Source organism: Dromaius novaehollandiae, chromosome 1 (genome assembly GCF_036370855.1).
Source record: "Dromaius novaehollandiae isolate bDroNov1 chromosome 1, bDroNov1.hap1, whole genome shotgun sequence".
Taxonomy (NCBI): domain Eukaryota; kingdom Metazoa; phylum Chordata; class Aves; order Casuariiformes; family Dromaiidae; genus Dromaius; species Dromaius novaehollandiae.
In genome coordinates, this window is record NC_088098.1 from 28,038,175 (window position 1) to 28,055,979 (window position 17,805).

Genomic DNA, 17,805 nt, shown 5'->3' on the forward strand with positions numbered 1-17,805 from the left:
ATAGTCACAAATAACAAAACTTTTGAAGTTCTTCTGAGTAAAAATAAATATATTCATATGACTGCTGTCTCAACAGTGCATTACTATTCATAAGAACACTTGCGGCATGTTGCGGCATTGTGCTTAAAGCCAGATTACATCCATGGCACTTTTCTGGAATTTAAGCATTTTTTCCTTAGCTGTTTTCTGAACCAAAGTCAGAGTCAGAGTTTCTGAAAGACTACTAATAACTGATTTTTTTAAATATGTTTTCTATTGTTATTCCGCAATAGCCACTTACAATCAGTTGTTCCCAGGAATGTAACTGCCACTAAACTTACTTGAAGCATTATTTAGGATGCACATAAAGGATTTCAAATACAATCACTGTGAATCTCTGTTTTTAATACTAGAACTGCATTCATGCACAAGGAAAATAAAAATGAGAGTCACAGACTGAATTGATTTTTATGAATGCAATAGCATCAAGGAGCGGAGAAAAGCATATCGTCATGGCTTGATGAGCCTACACAGCAGGTGTTTTGAAGCACAACATGCTTTTCAGTTCTGCACCTGTGCAATGACAAGAACTCAACAGTATAATGTTAATGAGGCCAGTCATACTGGCATCAGAAAAGAACTTATAGACCAATCAAAGCAATTTTGCACAGTGATACGTGCTAAGTCCTCTAAATTCAGACTATAGCTCCACTGTTGAAAATATCAACATGTAGATAACCACTGAAAATTATATTACTTAAGTTGTATGCCTTGGTATTACTGTTCCCAGGGAGTTCTTTTTAATTTGTTGTCATATATGCAAATTTAGACATAATAATTGGAAAAAATGGTAGCAGCTGAACTACTGAAAACTAGTTCTGGTGGAAAATTTCCATCTAAATTACTCTTTGACTAAAAATACATTTTCCACCAAATTCAATTTGGTTTCCTATTGCTGAATCAAATACTAGGTGTGAGAAATCTCAGGAAAATATTTTTTTTCTGCATCATACTGCATTTAAATGTTGCATTTTAGGTTTCTTCTGTCTTAATCTGCTCTTTTCTGATCTGCTGTAGTGCTCCAGGGGAAGTACATTTTGGTTTTGTCATCACTTCAGTCTCCTTTAAAAGTAAAGATCTCTGTCTAGATTTATATGCCTCTCAGTGTACTGCCATTTTCTTCAGTCTGCACTGAATTTGCTATGTGATTACCCATCATGGACAACAGAGGTTGCCCTGATAGCCCAGTCCACAAAGAGTCGTATCATGAGATATTCAAAGAAAAAATTGTATGAGGCAAAACTGCAGCAAAACACATAAAAACATAGTTCGAATCAAAGGAAGACAAGAAGCCAGAAAAAGCATCTTAATTTGGGAATAGTTAAATGTTTCTATTCATTAATATATAGTGCAAAATGAAAATAAATCTGAATTCAACATGTTTCAGAATTTTCCAGTCTGTGAAAATTTTCAAAATTTATCTTTTTTCCAAATTAGAGAAGAGACGATCTTCGAAATATCAAATTGTCCTGCAGAATACACATTCCAATTTTTGATCTTCACTCTTAAGAACCAAATAAATTCCAAGTTCAGGTCATTAAAGAAGCACTCTCAGAAGTTGTGGTAAAACACCTTTAAGGGGCAGTAAGTCTAAGCTCTGAGTGCTAAGTTCTAAATGCCTCTTCTAAGTAAAGAGAGACTCAGTGTTGTCAGTGTTGTAGTTTCCCCATCATATTAGTCACTGCCTCAAAATGACCACATGAGAATATATTTGACACAGAAGAAATCATTGAAAGCTGTGAATAGCAGATGTTTGGACAGCTGTGGTTTGAATATATTGTTCCAGAAATACTGTTTTGAAATAAATTCTTAAAAAGTAAATCTCATAGTTTTAGGAAAATTGAACTCAAGGTAGCACAATGGCTACCACATGAGTGTACAGAACCGGTACGAAATGCGGTTTTGTCTCGACATTGCTGCTGCTGCTGCAGATCTGCCGCCGCCAAGGTGCATCAGGCAATGCTGCACCAGCGCCCCCGGGAGCTGTCCGCGGGGTAAACAACCTCGTGCACCTGCACGGGGGAAAAAGGGCGCGAAAAGGGCAGAAGGTCATCTCTAGGGGAACAGCACATCTGGCACGAACCGCACATGCTCATTTGCCATCTGCGCATGAGCAGGAGACCCCCAGCTGCCCCCAGCCCGTTTCTGGAAGGTTCCGAGAGGGCGGACTGCGCATGACAGCTAATCTGCATGGGGAGTGAGGAAGCACCTCCCAGAGGCGGGGCAAGAACCTATAAAAACTGCAGACTGGGGGAGGGGGGGGAATGGGGGGCTTGTTTGCGACGACTGGAGATCTTGGGCGGAGGCAGCGGAACACCATCGGACTCAGAGTGGCGATAGCTAGTTTCGCTTCTCCTTTTCCAACTTTCTCTATCTTTTCCCCTTACCCTTGTTCCCCTCTCCCCTTCGCCTTTCCCCACCTTTTCTCCCCACTCTGTTGAAAATAAAGTTAAAAGGTTATACAATATTTGACCGGTTTTAGGGTCTTAATCTCGCCCTTGGGATCGTAACGAAACCTTCCCAATATTGGATCGGGACAATGAGTTCTCTCAGAAATGTGTGTGCTGGATAGGCACTCGTCCCATGTTAAGTGAGCACCCAAGCTTCTGTCCCATCACATGCCATGGCTCCTCCAGAGGCTGGGCTGGTGATCCTAGGCAACGCCACCTCTCCATCTTCCACTGTCCGAACCAGGCAGGAGAGCGGGATGTCAATATTCCAGCAACAATTTGAATCAACCAGCATCAGCCTGGACAAACAGCAAACATGGCTCTCTGTGAGCTGTGCCTCACTGGAGCGGGTGGAGTGTTTCTAGGAGATGATCCTGGGGTAGAAAATCTTGCTAGCGCAGTACCTGTCAACTGCTAGAATTTATATATTTTCATTTTAAATAAGTCAATTATGCTCCTTATTAGCATTTCAACGTGGTATATTAGCATCAGTTTTAAGAATCTATCTAGAGAAATTAATACAGCTTTTAACTACTGTTGCGAAGAAAATTTTTAAATATTTGGAAAACTTTAGCCTACCTTCTCAGTTTTCCCGTGTTTTTTTGCTAACATATCCTCAGTTAGCTAAGGGATGTGTTTGCTGTTATTCTAACATCCCATCTTTTGTGTACAGACTATCTGTAAGATATGAAATTGGTTTGCCAGGAAATTCAGGAAGTGAGAGGAAAGAGGCATTATCAGGATCCATAATAATGATGTGTATTGAGAAGACATTTTAGCCCGCAGCTCAAGAATTTTTATAGGAGGTGACTCCCGGAGCAGAAGGAAAGGGAACATAATACTACTTCTGCACATATGACACATTGAACCCAACAGTACAGATCTAATAGGAAACACTGTCAAGTCAGATAACTGTTTCATAAAGGCTAACATCATCCTGTGGAAAATGATGGACAGCTATTCACACTTCCAAGTTCCCACATTCAGATGCTGTGTTCAGTAAAGACGATATTCCAAAGCCTCAGCAAATGTGAATTATCATATGTCTATTGATTTTAATGGCAATGTATACCAGTTGAGAATGTCTTGTATTGTCCTTAAATTCATGTTTTCTGTAATATAGAAAATTGCAACATTAAGCTTGATATTAAGCGTGGTAGATTACACAGGTATGACAATTGAGAACCCTGTTAGAGATAAAGAGCTGGAACTCTTTTAATAACTGTGGTAGTACTAGTAATGCATAGTCTCACCTCAAGTCTCAATTTGAACTTTTGAATGATGTGCAAAGTCAGATATCCCATGAATTTCTTTAGAGACATTTCACCCTTTAAGTTTGAACATTAATGACTTTTCTTTTGTGCAATGTCGATACATTCTCTAAGACATATGTTTCAGCATTATTGCTCTATAGCAACGATTATGGATAGCCACATTTTCTCTGAATTAAACAGAAATCTGTAACTGAAACATTTGAAATAATAAAAATATTAGGTTTTTCTAGTCTGTCGTCCCAGGGGGTTTTAAAAAGTCAGATGGAGAAACACAGCTAGCTTAAGGCAATAACACTGTGCTTTTGACAGCATTAATGTCTCGATTGCAAGTTTTCACCTGACAAAAACATCTAAAGACAGAAAATACGTTCATTGCATTTGTTCTTTAAATCTGGATGGGGATTCAGTTCATTCAGTCTGGAAAAAGGGAGCAACTCCTTTCAAGGCTGGCCAAGAAAGTAAGAGAGAGAAAAATGTGACTTGAACAACTACACAGACTCTGGCACACAAGTTTGGCAGTGTCCACACCTTGAGGTGAGGCAGCTGAACCTTGTTCCTGCAGCCCAAACTCTTTCTCACATTTTGACTATCAATGGCAAGGGGAGAGCAGAGATTTTTCCGTGGTAACACTGGCTATGGGTCTGTTTCATCTTCATTCAGGGCCTACACAAACCTCAGATGGCTGAACATCTTCTAAAAAAGTCCTCTGATGTGGTAATCCCAAATAAAGCACGTTCTTTGCATCTTACCCATCCTCCTACATATCCAAGACAATGTTAGGTAACCACTGAAGCATTCTGCAATCAATTTATCTATGACTTATACTATATATAACAGAAGTAAAATACTATAACATAGTTAATGAATTCTAGCTAAAGAAGACAACTGCTTAATATGAGAACTTCAATTAAAATAGTGTAATTAATAGTGTACTTCATTGCTTCTAGTTGTCAGAGATGTTTTGGAAATGCAGTTCTTGCCTCCTCTACTTAATGTAACAATAGTATATCCTGATTCAACAGAGCATTAAACATTCTCACTCTTATGAGGAATGGACTACTTCAGTTATGCTTAAAAGAGCTCCTGGTAATCATGAATGATCCTCCTTCACAGAGAGAGTTACTATTTTCCTTTACTGCCTTTTCAAAAGAAGTTTATTCCATACAAGAGTGAATTTGAATATGCCAATGGGCTGGGAATAACAATAAACCCTTGTCTGTTTTATGCAGATTTTATCTTAGAAAGAGATGATGTCCTAAAAAATGCTTAAAAAAAAGTTTTCCTTTGTCACTTGTTAAAGTATTAGGGAAGGAGCTTTATAAGAGCACAGAAGTTATTTCTATCAACAGTAAAGGAAGGCCTGAGGCTAAACAACCAGTTTTTCTTAAATAAATTTTGCAATGGGTTTGAAATGAAAAAAATGTTTGTCTGGATTGCCTTTGTACAGCCAGACCCATTTATCCTTTCTTTTTCCCCTTCAACTGCGCTGAGATTTCCCCGCAGTTTATTGCCTTCTGTGGGTAAATGCCTATAATATCTCACTACCTTTACAGAGTTTCATATATGTTCATTAACTGCTCCACTTTTATGAACAAAAGAGAGGATACGTGCAAGTTCAGATGGAATTCTCCTCAATATACTCCACTTTGCTTACAGTCAGTTTTCAGACTGAGATTAGCTGACTATAAGCCATTCTATTCCAGAAAATAGGGACACAAAGTTTATATTTAACATTATTTAAAGTAAAACAATGAGAAAATAATTTAAATAATCATTTAAAATAAATTCTAAAAATTATGTTGGTTCAATACTATGTATAGACAAGGTCATCTGAACACAGCAAAAAGAAGAAAAAAAATGTTAATAGGTATGTCATGTAATGAAACAGAATGATGTATTCCCATGTAATAAAGTACTTTTATCTCATTAATTACAATTAAATTAATAAATCCTGAATTTTCTTTCATTAACAAAATCTAATAAACAGTTTTTCTTAATCTGAAGGATGAGCTAAACTAAGAATCACAGGTATTAGAAAAGGTCAAAAAGCTGTCTGAATCTGTACTGCTGTTTTTAAACCACTCTGAACACCAAGAATGTTCTTATGAACATAAAAAAGGAAATTTTATACTTCAGAACAGTAAACAGGACAGATCACACGTTAACCCTAAATTTGTCTCTCACATGGCCAATCATGCATTTTGACAAAGGATGCAAGCAAGAGCACATTCAGGGAAGACAACATAATTAATGCAAATCTATGTGGTTTTATGGAAAACAGAGCTTCTCAAACAAACTTTTTTTTTATAAAAAGATCCCAGAGTTGATAGAAGAAAGTATCTGTAACACAGTTTACATCTGGAAATTTCAGAAACTGCAAACATATGGAGGATTTTATGAGAAACTACTAGCTTTGCATGCAACTGACCATGATTCACATGCAACCCCCAGATTTATCTCTTCTCTTCTTAAAAAGACAGCCAGGATATCTCACAGATTCAATGTTAGCGACTCCCTTCCCAGCCTCTCCTTCTTCAGCTCCTTGGTTTCATCATCACTTGGGTTGCCATGTGAGAAGAGAGGAGGCACCTTGTCTATGCACCACCAGCAGGAGTCTTCCAGGCAGATGCTTCCAATGAGAGACAAGTGAGCAAGTTTTGAGAGATGCCCTTGGACATCAGAAGATTTGGCATCTTGGGATCTGCATATCTTTCCAACTTGTGATCAGATGAATTCTTTGTATTCTTTGCAGCTGGAAAGAGCCCTTCCAGATAATAAAAATAATCCAGCAAAGGATCTGGCAGAGAAAGCAGAGCAAATCAGGTTTTGGAAAGTATGACAAAATTTTGCTGCACAAAAAGGGGTGCTAGGCACAGGCCTGCATTCTCAAAAGACTGTTTGAGCATGCTTCCAGGCATGAACTCACCTGCAGCACTCACTCACACCTTGTCCTGATGGCTCAGGTCTACTGCCTGCAGTGAGCGCCTTCAGCAGCACAGGAAAAGCCAGATACCTCTCTGCCAAGTGTTTTGCATAGCTTCTGGACGATAACAAGGTGATGTGGTCATAAGAGTATTGTGCTTTGAACAAAGCCTTTTGTTTGTCCAAGACCACTGCAAATGAGACAAGCAAAGACAATTGGTTAGTGAAGGTATTTGGTTTTTGCTAGAAATAAACTGAAGGACAGCTACTCTCTTGTTAGTTGACTTAGTGTCCTAGGAAACGGCCTTAGCCTAATTCTATACATCTTTAACTCAGGAAGGGTCTTCTTCCAGGTTTGTTGACCTGTGCTACATAACTGGGTAACTTTGGGCCAGGTGTACGGGAGAGGGCGGTGGAGATGCTAACGTCATACCCTGAGGACAGGACAGGGATACTCCTAGCTCTGATCTAGCCATGCAGCCTTGAGTGAAGGAGGTGATTACCTTCTCCAGGCGATCATGTACACCAAGCCTGGTTCATGTGAGTGGTCTAACGCGGGCTTGCAAGGAGCACTGAAAGCCAAGCAGCCCGTGTCCGGCTGCTGGGCTCCCTGAGTAGATACAGGACCCAGGTCAGGCAGGCAAATTTAGGGATATGGCGAGCGCTGGGAGGGCCTGGTGAGGTGCCCTGGAGTGCGCCCACAGGCTATGCAACTTCTTCTCGCCCACTTTCAAAGAAAGGACTTTGCTTTTCCTCAAGGATTCTGGTGGAACAGAGAGAAGAGTGAGAGCAACTAAACAGTTCAAAGTATTTTAAGGGATACAAGCTCATTTCCATGTGTTACAAATCTAATACAACTATGCAAACTATATGTCACAGAAGCACCTCATGCTGTCAGTTTTCATCAGGGAAATTACAGTTATTGGCACTCGAATAGATTAATAAGGACATTTTCTCTTTTCCTTCTAACTTTTATTAAGACCCTATATAACACTTATATAAGATGTCAGATTTTCTTCAAAATATTAATGCTTCCCTAGATAATAGTCAAAATGAAGTTTATAAAGACTTTTCCTATTATCTTTTTAATTACATTCTTTGTGATTGGCTGCATATTCCTGCAGTTAAACTCAGTACTATACATCAAGAAAGAAAAAAGTAAATTATAATGAAAAACATATAAAGAAAAAACCTAAAACTATTAATATTTACATCAGCAAAATCCAATTAAAAATGTTCTTGAAAACTGCTTTTCATAGAAAATTGCATTTTGGCTTATAGCTTTTATTTTATTTTTTCCAAGAAGTATCCAGAAAGACTGCGTTTCCATGACCAAGAGATGATAAGCTGATAGGGAAAGCCATTGCACAAAGGCTAGTCAGAAGCGGTGAGGGCAGCTGGGTAGTTAAAATCTTTTCTTCAGGCAACTGAATATTGATCAAAAGATATGTATGAAACATACAGGCACTGTTCAAGGCTTAAGTTATTACATTTTTAAGACGGAAAAAAACCTTGTTCATTAAAGGTAAGAGGGGCATCCACTGTCTACCTCGGGATTAATATTGTCTGAAGGAAAATCCTTAAGTTGTATAATTGTTATTGATTAAAATAGCCAAAGACTCTTCCTAGAGTCTCAGCTTTACTGTATGTTGAACTTTTGCCCACCTTATACATCAAGATTCAGTATTCTAGGTAATTAAGTTACTAAGGGTCCACTGTTTCTCCATACCAAAATGTCCTACATTTTAATATATCATCCTCTCTCAGAAGAATACAATCGGTGTAAGGGGAAGTAATGCCTTTCGCATCTGAGCAATTCAGAGCCTAGCAGCTAAGAAGAAGAAATCTATTAGTACTTCACAGCACAAACTCTTTAGTAGGGAAGGCTTCCGGGGAGAAGCTATCTTTTATTAGACTAACCAACACAAAAGGGAGCACAATATCAGTAAAAGACAGTGTCTTTCATTTCAAACCTTGCGGTGTTTATAGACAATCACAGCTGCCCTAACAATGCTCTGACTTGCTTAAGAAAAATCATTTAGCAGGCCTGCCTGTTGGGGGCTGCTGAAGGCTCTGAAAGGACATTACCACGCACAACAGAGCTCCCTCCCAACTGGAATATTTGGATCCAGGGGCAGAGCACAGCGTCCCTGTCTCTCTCTTCAGCCTTTCTAGACTAATGTCTCACCAGTAGAAATACATGCCGAGTTCTTCCTGGAGGGAGGTACCATATAAAGAGTGTTAAAAATATATATATATTTTAAAGATGTAATTGGAAGATTAATAACCCTTGTACTATATCTCCCTTCGTTGCTCCAGCTGAACTGATTCCCCATTTGCTTAGTGAGGGGTTAGTACAAATTTCTCAACAAGGTTTCAATTATTTCTCCTGTCCCAAAAGTTGATCTAACAGGGTGGTTAGCCTGGTTAGCCAAACAGAAATAAATGTTGCACGGAGTTTAGGGAGGAAATCCTTATTTCTAACAATAGTGGTAAATGAGGAGAGGGTTGCATCTTTTCATACTTATCTAGGAATCTCAAGATAGCCTCAATAAAGGAATTTCTTTTTAAGCATTTTGGCCTGAGTTTCTCTCTTATTCATCAGCCATTTAAGAAATCCATTTCCTCATAATATTTTCTCTCCATTTTAATCCACAGTTTTGAATAAGCTTTCAAACTGTTTCAGAACATCCTTCACCCAAATTGCACAATAATATGCCACGGTGTTGGAAGTTGCAATACCTCCTATCTTGGAAAGCCTATTTAATACAGATATGCAAATCCTTGTACTCTGTTTTCAGAGGAGCACCGTGCTGAGTCTTTGTAGTGTCGCCTGTGATAAAAATTCATGTGAACATAGAAATAGAAAATGAAATTTGGGGAGCATATGCATTTTAATAGTAACCATTCTACCCACTAAAAAGTCTCTGTACTTTCCCATTTTAAGATCTTTCGGTTTTTTTAGACTAGATGAACATATAATTTGCCTTTAAAATCCTCATGATCTTCTGTGGGATTCATATCCATTTCTTTATCATTTATTTCACTTTTAACCCACTTAAGTTAATAGCATGTTTTATAGTCCAACTGGCTTTTCTCAGAAATTAGGATACCCAGCAACTGAAATTTAGCTATTTATTTCCCAGCATGGCACAAAGTCCACATGTTTGGAATACTATTATTTTTAACTGGGAAATTGTGCAAAACTCTGCTCATCAGAGGACTGCCAAATGTTCTGTGCCTGCTCTCAGCTTTATTCCTTTCATTTGAGGGTCCTCGGGCAGCCAGCAATCCTTGGCTGTAGTAGGCAAAGCAGTGGGACATGAACATCCCTGCCAGGGACCCCTTGCTCGGTGCTGGGTTCCCCTCGGGGACCGAGCGCAGCGCAGGGCAGCGCCCACCCAGCGCACTGAAGACTGAAGCACACTGTAAAGAGTAGGAATGGGAATAGCTCAGCCTCCTCCAGAAGTGTCTGATCACTCACCAGTCACCATTCTGATTTAGGCAATTGCTACCTCAAAAGGTAGTTAGGCTTTAAGCGTCTTTAGGAGTGCTGGGGATCTTTGAATCTTACTTTGTTAGCCTGGAATAAATCTGGATTAACTTGAATGTTCTTGTCTAAATAGACTCCCGAGTCTGCCAGCGCTTTGGCAAGGACTTTTGCATCAATGTTTATCACTGAAATGCGTCTCTATAATGAGCAGTTTATTCACTTGCTTTAGGTATCACAATTTTCTTTCCTTCCTTCCAAGAAAAGGAAATCTCCTTCTTGCATGATCTTATTAAATGTCTACCATTGAGTAGTATAAAATGCTCCATAAAATTGTCTGAAACTCTCATATTTCTTCCAACTAGTTATCTTTTGTCCTTTTCTATTGCCAATTGGTGGGTTTGCTAAAATACCTATTTTCTCTTAAGCTTTTTAGCTAGAAGCATATCTGCCTTGGTGCCCTTTTCAAAGTACTTTGTCATACTTATCTTAGAGTTTATTCTGCTTTACTGACTTGTCATAGATCCAGTTAATCTCAGAACTTTTAAATTGTTGTATACATTTCTTGAAAGTATCAACTTATGTTTGAATACCAAGCCTAAAAAGATACTGTCAGATACTGTTCATCCATGGCTCTTAGGTTTTTTGGGGGGCAGGGGACTTGCTCTAGTTTTTATAGCTTGGGAACTTTTTTAAAACAATACTCTTCATCACTTTCCTTCATTCCGTTTATCTTTTTGATCTTTCATATTTTCTTTAAAATGTTTTTCAAAATTCAGGCATACTTCTATTCTTAAGGGACCACTGACCAACATTCTAGCATGTCTCCACAAGAACTGCATGCTTTGATTCCAAATGTTTTAACATTAAATATGCTATCATGTATTCAGACCAGCCGACTACTCCTATGGACATTAAGGTAACTTGATTTTCTGGAATTTTGGAGTTACAGGATAGAATCCTAGAATAGGTCCAGGTAAATCAACCCTTGAAGCTGAGTCATGACACAGACTAGTACATACAGTCCGTAAATTTCAAATATCATTTAGATCTTCACCTCTGCTTCAACCAAGATATATTTCTTGTCTCAACATTTCTCAAGAATCCTAAAAAAAACCTATAGAACAAGAAACTTAAAAGAGAGACAAAATTGTAAATGTAGGGTTAGGATAGCTATTGCTAATAACTTTCACTATGAATGATACTGCATTAGAATGTCTCTTCATCCATCCATCTCTTCAACAGAATAGATTTGTATAACTAATAAAGCTGCTATTTGACTGGCTTGCAGAACAGTATGGTTGGTGCCTGACTCTGTTATGCTCAGGCAGGTTTTATCACCATCCCACATACGGCTTTTTCGTAACAGCACAGTGCAACATTCATCTTTCTTTACTGCTTGTAAAAAACTTTCTTTTCACAGGGACATTCAAACCTTTTAATGTTTATAGGATATTTTTTATTGGATCACCCATTCCATTATAGTTTAATAGCTTGTATCCTTCTATTATTCTTCTTTGGGGAATATAACTCCATTCCTACAAACATATGTCCTGTCAATATTTTTATGAACTGTTAAGTATTTATCACCACTCATAATAACAGGTACATTTGTTAAAACTTTCTTGACCTTTCTTGATTTTTATATATATACATACGAAACTCACCTGATCCTCTTTATGCAGATTCAGCTCTGTATCTCACCAGTGTAACATAGTACAGAAATAAGGTCTAGCAGTATCCAGAAGAGAATGGCTTTTTAACAAAGATCTTATTTTCCCAGGGAAATATGTTTCGTAACATTCAGTTTCATATGTTTCTGTTTCAGAAATTTCTGACTACGTCTTGATTCTGCAAAGGTGCAAGGTGACTTCATGCGTAGCTGAAAAACACAAGTAATGCCACTTTTCTTTCCAATTAATGAATTTATCTTTTTACCTTTTATATTATACTATTTTACTACCTAGTATGCTGCATAAAAATTAAAGTTAAATCCTGGACAATGCTTCAGTATGCCTTACAAAACTTTTCTGGCTAAGATGTGGTTTTCCAAAGCCAAAAAAAGCAATGATTTGGCATTATTATTTTTATCTAAGCCATTGTGTTTACAGTCTGAACAGAGCGGTATTCCATTATAAAGATCTGGTGTTTGTCCAGTTTCTATAGTAAGTAAGACGATCTGGACCATATGACTTTTTGTAAAAGAATATTCCAATATTATATCTAGGTTTCATTTCCCAAACTGTCGTGTGTTAGGGAGGTGAATGGACTGTTTCAGATAACATTTGCAGATTTGTACATAGGATAGTTTTATTACTGAATTATCCCCATCTTGTCCCTATCTTCTAAAACATAACTCTTTTTTCTAACCCCCAAGCCATACAAGTCAAAGAGTGAATTCACATTGCCTAACCTATCTTGATTTCAACACCTAATGCTATTATTCAAACAAATATTTTTCATAATCTGTTAAAAACGTAGTTGTATTAGAAGTTAAAATAGAACTCCCTCTGCCAATGCTCTTAACACAGGTTCCAGCCATTTCACTGTCATAAATGCACCTTAAGTATATAAAATTATGGGAAGTCCTCTATCTACTGTACAAGTAACCCTTCATTTGAAATGTTGTAACAACCTATAGTGGTGTTACAAGAAGTCAGAAAATTTAAAAGTTTTTTGTTTTGTTTTGTTTCCAGTGGCTATCTTGTTTACATTATTAGTAGACTGCTCAAAGACGATCACCACCAGCCATTGTGGTTGTTTTGAGCTACCCCATAGATTTTAGAACTGGCATATCCAGAACACAGAAAAGTATTAATGGTGTAGCTGGAGTTATATTAGTCTTTGTCTAACAGTGATTATATTTGACAAAAGAATTTGTACAAAGTTGTACCCTATGTTGTATCCATCTACCCCCCTATGCAAAGAAAATAAGTTAAGCAGAAAGCAGTAATAGTGTAAAGAATTTCCTCACTTTCAGGATCAGGAAACTATATGCATGTGATCTATTTTAGAATAAAAGTGTGCTATTCCCTCTTGCTTTTTCCATGCTAAGTTTTTTTCAGAAGCTTTTATGTATTACATATATTCTGTTTATAGAAAATCTTGCCATCCACTTTCTTCAAATCCCTGTAGAATTTAGTTTTAAAAATGATAACACTCTATATATTGCCTATCAGTAACTGTGTTACTGTTCTGTTTCTGAAAACAGTACCAGTTTTCATTTCTAACATCTGTTAGAAAATAGTTCTGTTAGCTCTATTCTACATGAACTCGCAGTATCTGTCAAATTTCATTGTTTGATACAGCATGCATTAATACACATTGTTTTCCATAATCCTGAATTGTCATTTAGTTAATCCTCTTTTGTGATTAGTAACTTATTCATGAATTTATCCTTATGTTTTAGTATGTTTAAATTTCTTGTTTACCAGTTTAGGAATTCTCTGCACATAATTTTGCTGTCACTGATCACATAAGTTACATGATATTGGCACTGCACTCTGATGGAAATAAAGATGGAGTCGTAAACATGGAATGTAACAGATAACGTTTGCTGATTTGTACATAGGATAGTTTTATTACTAGTATCTCTGCTATTAGTTTTATTACAACAATGGAATGTAAACATAAGAATAATGAATAAGGAAAATACATAACTGATACAGATTTTCTTTCTAAACATGTAATGATTCTAGGATATATAACCAACTCAGCTGAGATCACCAATATTTATGATGGGCCTCAGAGTCACAGGAAATCAAATTTTGCAACTATATTCCTTTTTCCTTATAGAATACAAGAAAAGAGGATTTATTGCTTTTGTAAGCTTTCTCAAACTGATCCCTTTTCAAGGGAAAACATTTTATGTGTTACTAGACATTGATCCTGAAGAGGCTCTTTAGACATCACTCAGCCCACTAATAAACCAGATGGTATTCCACCCTTCTGAACGTGCTACGCAAAATACGGAGCCTTCAAAGACCGTAGGTTTTACTGTGAGGCTGAACTATCTATTGACATTTGTCTTTTAGAAAGCTAAGCAGTGTCAGAAGTAAGTATAACAAATTATATATAGCTCTCTTTTTTCCTCCCTTCATGCTGCATGATTCTAACTCATTTATTGTTTATTCCAGTAATTTCAGTTCTTTGATTAGAAAAGATTATTATCTTCTCTGCACACTAATACTAGCTCTCCTTTCTGAGAAGCTGAAGTCTTTTGATAGAACTGACCTGCTTCAAACTTCCGTTTATGTTCATAGTTTGGTGTGGAAAGCAGCAACATTCATTAGTATGCTTAATGTGCAAGACCTTTTATCATGGCATTTATATAATGGCATCAAGACAGATCTCATTAAAATTTTAAATGTCTCTTGTAAATACCCTTCTTGTTTCGCTTCTGTTTTCCAATTTTTTTGCTTCAACTGTAGTGATTGGCATTAAGAGGAATATATTGATCTATCAAAGTGCACGAGGTGTACTACTTAGCACAATTTAAAATAGTGTTAAATTTTACATGCTTAGGGTTTGGAGAATTTTTTTTTTTCCTGTGGTAATTTCTGTTCTTCCGGTAGAGAAGACTCAGATGTCTAACAGCTCCATTTTGCAGTCCGACTGTTCATCATCATTTTCTACCTTTGATCCAGACATCATGAGAATATTTCTTTCCCTACACTAATGCAAAGTAAGTCTTGTTGTCAGTTAAATAAATTCAGATTTTGTTATTGCCGTACTGTCAAAGTGGTGGATAGAAAGACATGGATCAATATTCATCTTTGCCAGTTAAACTCGGAAAAAATTAAGGTGCCTATGATTGTTTCTCACTATGAGCTCAGAGAGTACTTGGTTTTGATTGATATATAGAGCATGAGAGAGGTTCATTAACTAAAAGTCTGAGTACAATCTGACTCCAAAATGTAGTTTGAACAGCAAATTTGGCAGATTATTAAGAATACGCATTATCCTTTCAAAAGTGCTGGCAGCCCCTAGAAATGTTTATCTTTGTCTGATATTTGAGAAGCCTCTTCATGCTTTTATCTCCTGTAGGCAAGATATGTTCTCCAGTGTTCTCGGGCAGACTGCATTCTGAACAGCTTCACCATATGAAACCATGCTGTCAAACAACTTTATTACTGTGTGAAGAAATGTACATACTAGATTCTTCCAAGTTAGGTTAGTAGGACTACTAAACAGTAAAACACAAATCATTTTAAGAATTCTGAGATAACTGCAGAAATTTGTCACTTGCCAGAGACCTTATTAAAAATGGTATTTAGTTTTAGAGAATATTCCTTTCAGGCTTCTTTACTACTATCCTTCACTAAGGATGCCCCCTACAACATTTACTGTTACAAGATATCTTAGTAGAAGTGGTTAGATTAACATCAAAGCAGAAATGTTTAGCAAAGAATGCAGCAGCCAAAAATCAAGCAAACATAAGAAATTACAAACATGAAAATTAATGGTTCAGGGAAAACAGACTTTATGTCTTGACAATTCATACAATATTTGAGAGAAAGGAAATCACATTGTACAATTCAAAACAATCTTAAGCCCCAAGCCAAAAGTCTTCTAGAAAAACAATCATAAATCTCTCTCAAAATTCAGACTGTAAATGTACACTCTCTCATCTGTTCATTTCTCATCTTTCCTACGTATCTTTAGAGTATAGCCAGCCCCAGACCCGAAAGGCAGGCAGATCTTCGCTGTGAACTGGAAACATCATTGTTTCCTTGTATGCTTAGAGTGGAGACTTCGGCTTTATCAGCCCAGAATATCTAGAGGATGAATTAGCCCACGTCTCGAGCAGTTTCCACTTATGAGCCATTACTATGTCCTGGTCCACGTGTCAAGACACAAAACTCAAAGGCTGACTGCAAAACTCTCTTGGGAGATCCTTTTATTCCTCAGGTTTATAAACACCACTTAGATAATCTGCCACAACAGGACAACTTAGATAATCAAGCAGTTGCAAATAGACTGTCACCCAGACCTTTTCCCTAACTGCTCATGTCCATCAAGTTTCTGTCTCTCCCATCAGCTTTTCTTCTTGCTGATATTTAACAATCCCACTTGCTCTGGCAATTGAGATAGGTGATCCTCTTTGCCACAGAGGGTATTAAGGTAATTTTGGCAGGTGTCATCTTTGCACTTTTTTTCACAGATATTTGAAAGAAATAGTAATAACATAAAACTCTTCAATTTTTGTGGGAAAAAAAATCTGTCTTTCAGAGTAACTCTAGAGCTTTTTTCTGACTAATTTTCAAAATTTAAGTTTGAAAGCAACATAAAATAGAGCTTAAAAATAGTCTTGCAGTCTTAACAATGGAACCATGACAAGGACTTCATTAAAAATACAGTGGTAAAATGTGTGTCATTGTAGTCCAAAATTACTGAGTGTGATGCTCTCATTTTCTTCAGAACTAAAGAACACATCTGTTTTCACATCTCATTTGAGAACATATTCCCCTCTATTGCATTTTATTAAATCTTGTCATTGTGTTGTTGAGTAGTGAGACTATGATGCAAAGATGCCACACAAAACAGAGCTGCTTTGCTCTGCTGTGAAGCAGATGTCAGATTTAGCTTGCCTCTTGACAAATTCTTTATTTTCCCCTCTTTTGAGAAAACCAAAACACATACATTGCTGCAGTAGAATTCTACTCATACAGAAATAAGGAAGCATTAGGATGTTTAGTGATAATCTGTTTTGTTTTTATAAAAGAAAACTAAGGACTACCATGGGGAACAGGATGGAGTGAGACTATTTTTATAGTGGTATGAAAAAAATGATGGAATGTCAGTTTTAATTAGAGTTTAATTCCATTTTCCAGTGTTGATCTCACTTACACCAGTATTACTTCATTGACTCCAGTGATTCTCTTTATTGAAGAGTTGATTTAGCCCACTATATATATTCAGCTTGGTCTGTCTATTTAAGCATGCTCTCATCGAATAGTCATTGGGATCCAAACGTGAGCTTAAACTACTCTACTGAATAGGGACATGCACATCTATATGCTCTCTGGAATTGAAGCTTTATGCAGTGGGGAAAGAGCAGAGAGGCAGAGAGACAGGAGAGAGAGAAAGATCACAGTAAGGCCTATGAATAGTGACATTAGTGACAAAGAAAAATCCTAACTTTTTCCTCAGAGTTCATTTCCAGTCAAAAAAACAGCACAATTTTTCAGAGCATAACAATGAAAAGAAAAAAAAATTCTCATCTCTGTCACATAGTGTCACATCTGACTTTTCATGAGATATATTTTTTTCTTATAGTTTCTTCCCATCTTGTGGATGTGCTAAGAGCCTACCCACAGCTTTCAGCCAGAGCTCTAGCAGTTGTCTCTCAGCAAGATACAGCCATTGCACTTCAGGGAGTAGGCGGTTTCTCTTTCACTGGGAGTTTCAGGATTCCAAAAAATTGTTCAACTTGAATGCCGACACAGCCAAAACCTTTGGAAATAGGAGACAGAAAAACAGCCTGCTTACCGCAGAACAGCTGCGAGCCAGCCTAGCTATCTGGAATGGAGGAGACCAATATTCAAGTCCCAGCTCTGCATAACCCAGACCGAGGATATGGACACTGATGATATAGGTGAATGGCTGCTCTGTCTCTACCCGGCCTAAT

At 37.3% G+C, this 17,805-nt stretch overlaps 1 long non-coding RNA gene across 2 annotated transcripts in view; it reads right to left on the reverse strand.

Annotated features, from left to right (window-relative positions):
* Positions 1-5,860: 5,860 nt before the first annotated feature.
* Positions 5,861-17,805, reverse strand: part of LOC112993784 (uncharacterized) — a 46,332-nt gene continuing 34,387 nt past the window's right edge. For both annotated transcript variants that reach the window (XR_003261781.2, XR_010388041.1), the window contains exons 2-6: positions 17,489-17,630; positions 11,843-12,057; positions 7,189-7,448; positions 6,690-6,876; positions 5,861-6,560 (exon numbers count right to left, since the gene is read on the reverse strand). This is a non-coding gene — a long non-coding RNA (uncharacterized LOC112993784). The remainder of the gene's footprint in view (positions 6,561-6,689; positions 6,877-7,188; positions 7,449-11,842; positions 12,058-17,488; positions 17,631-17,805) is intronic.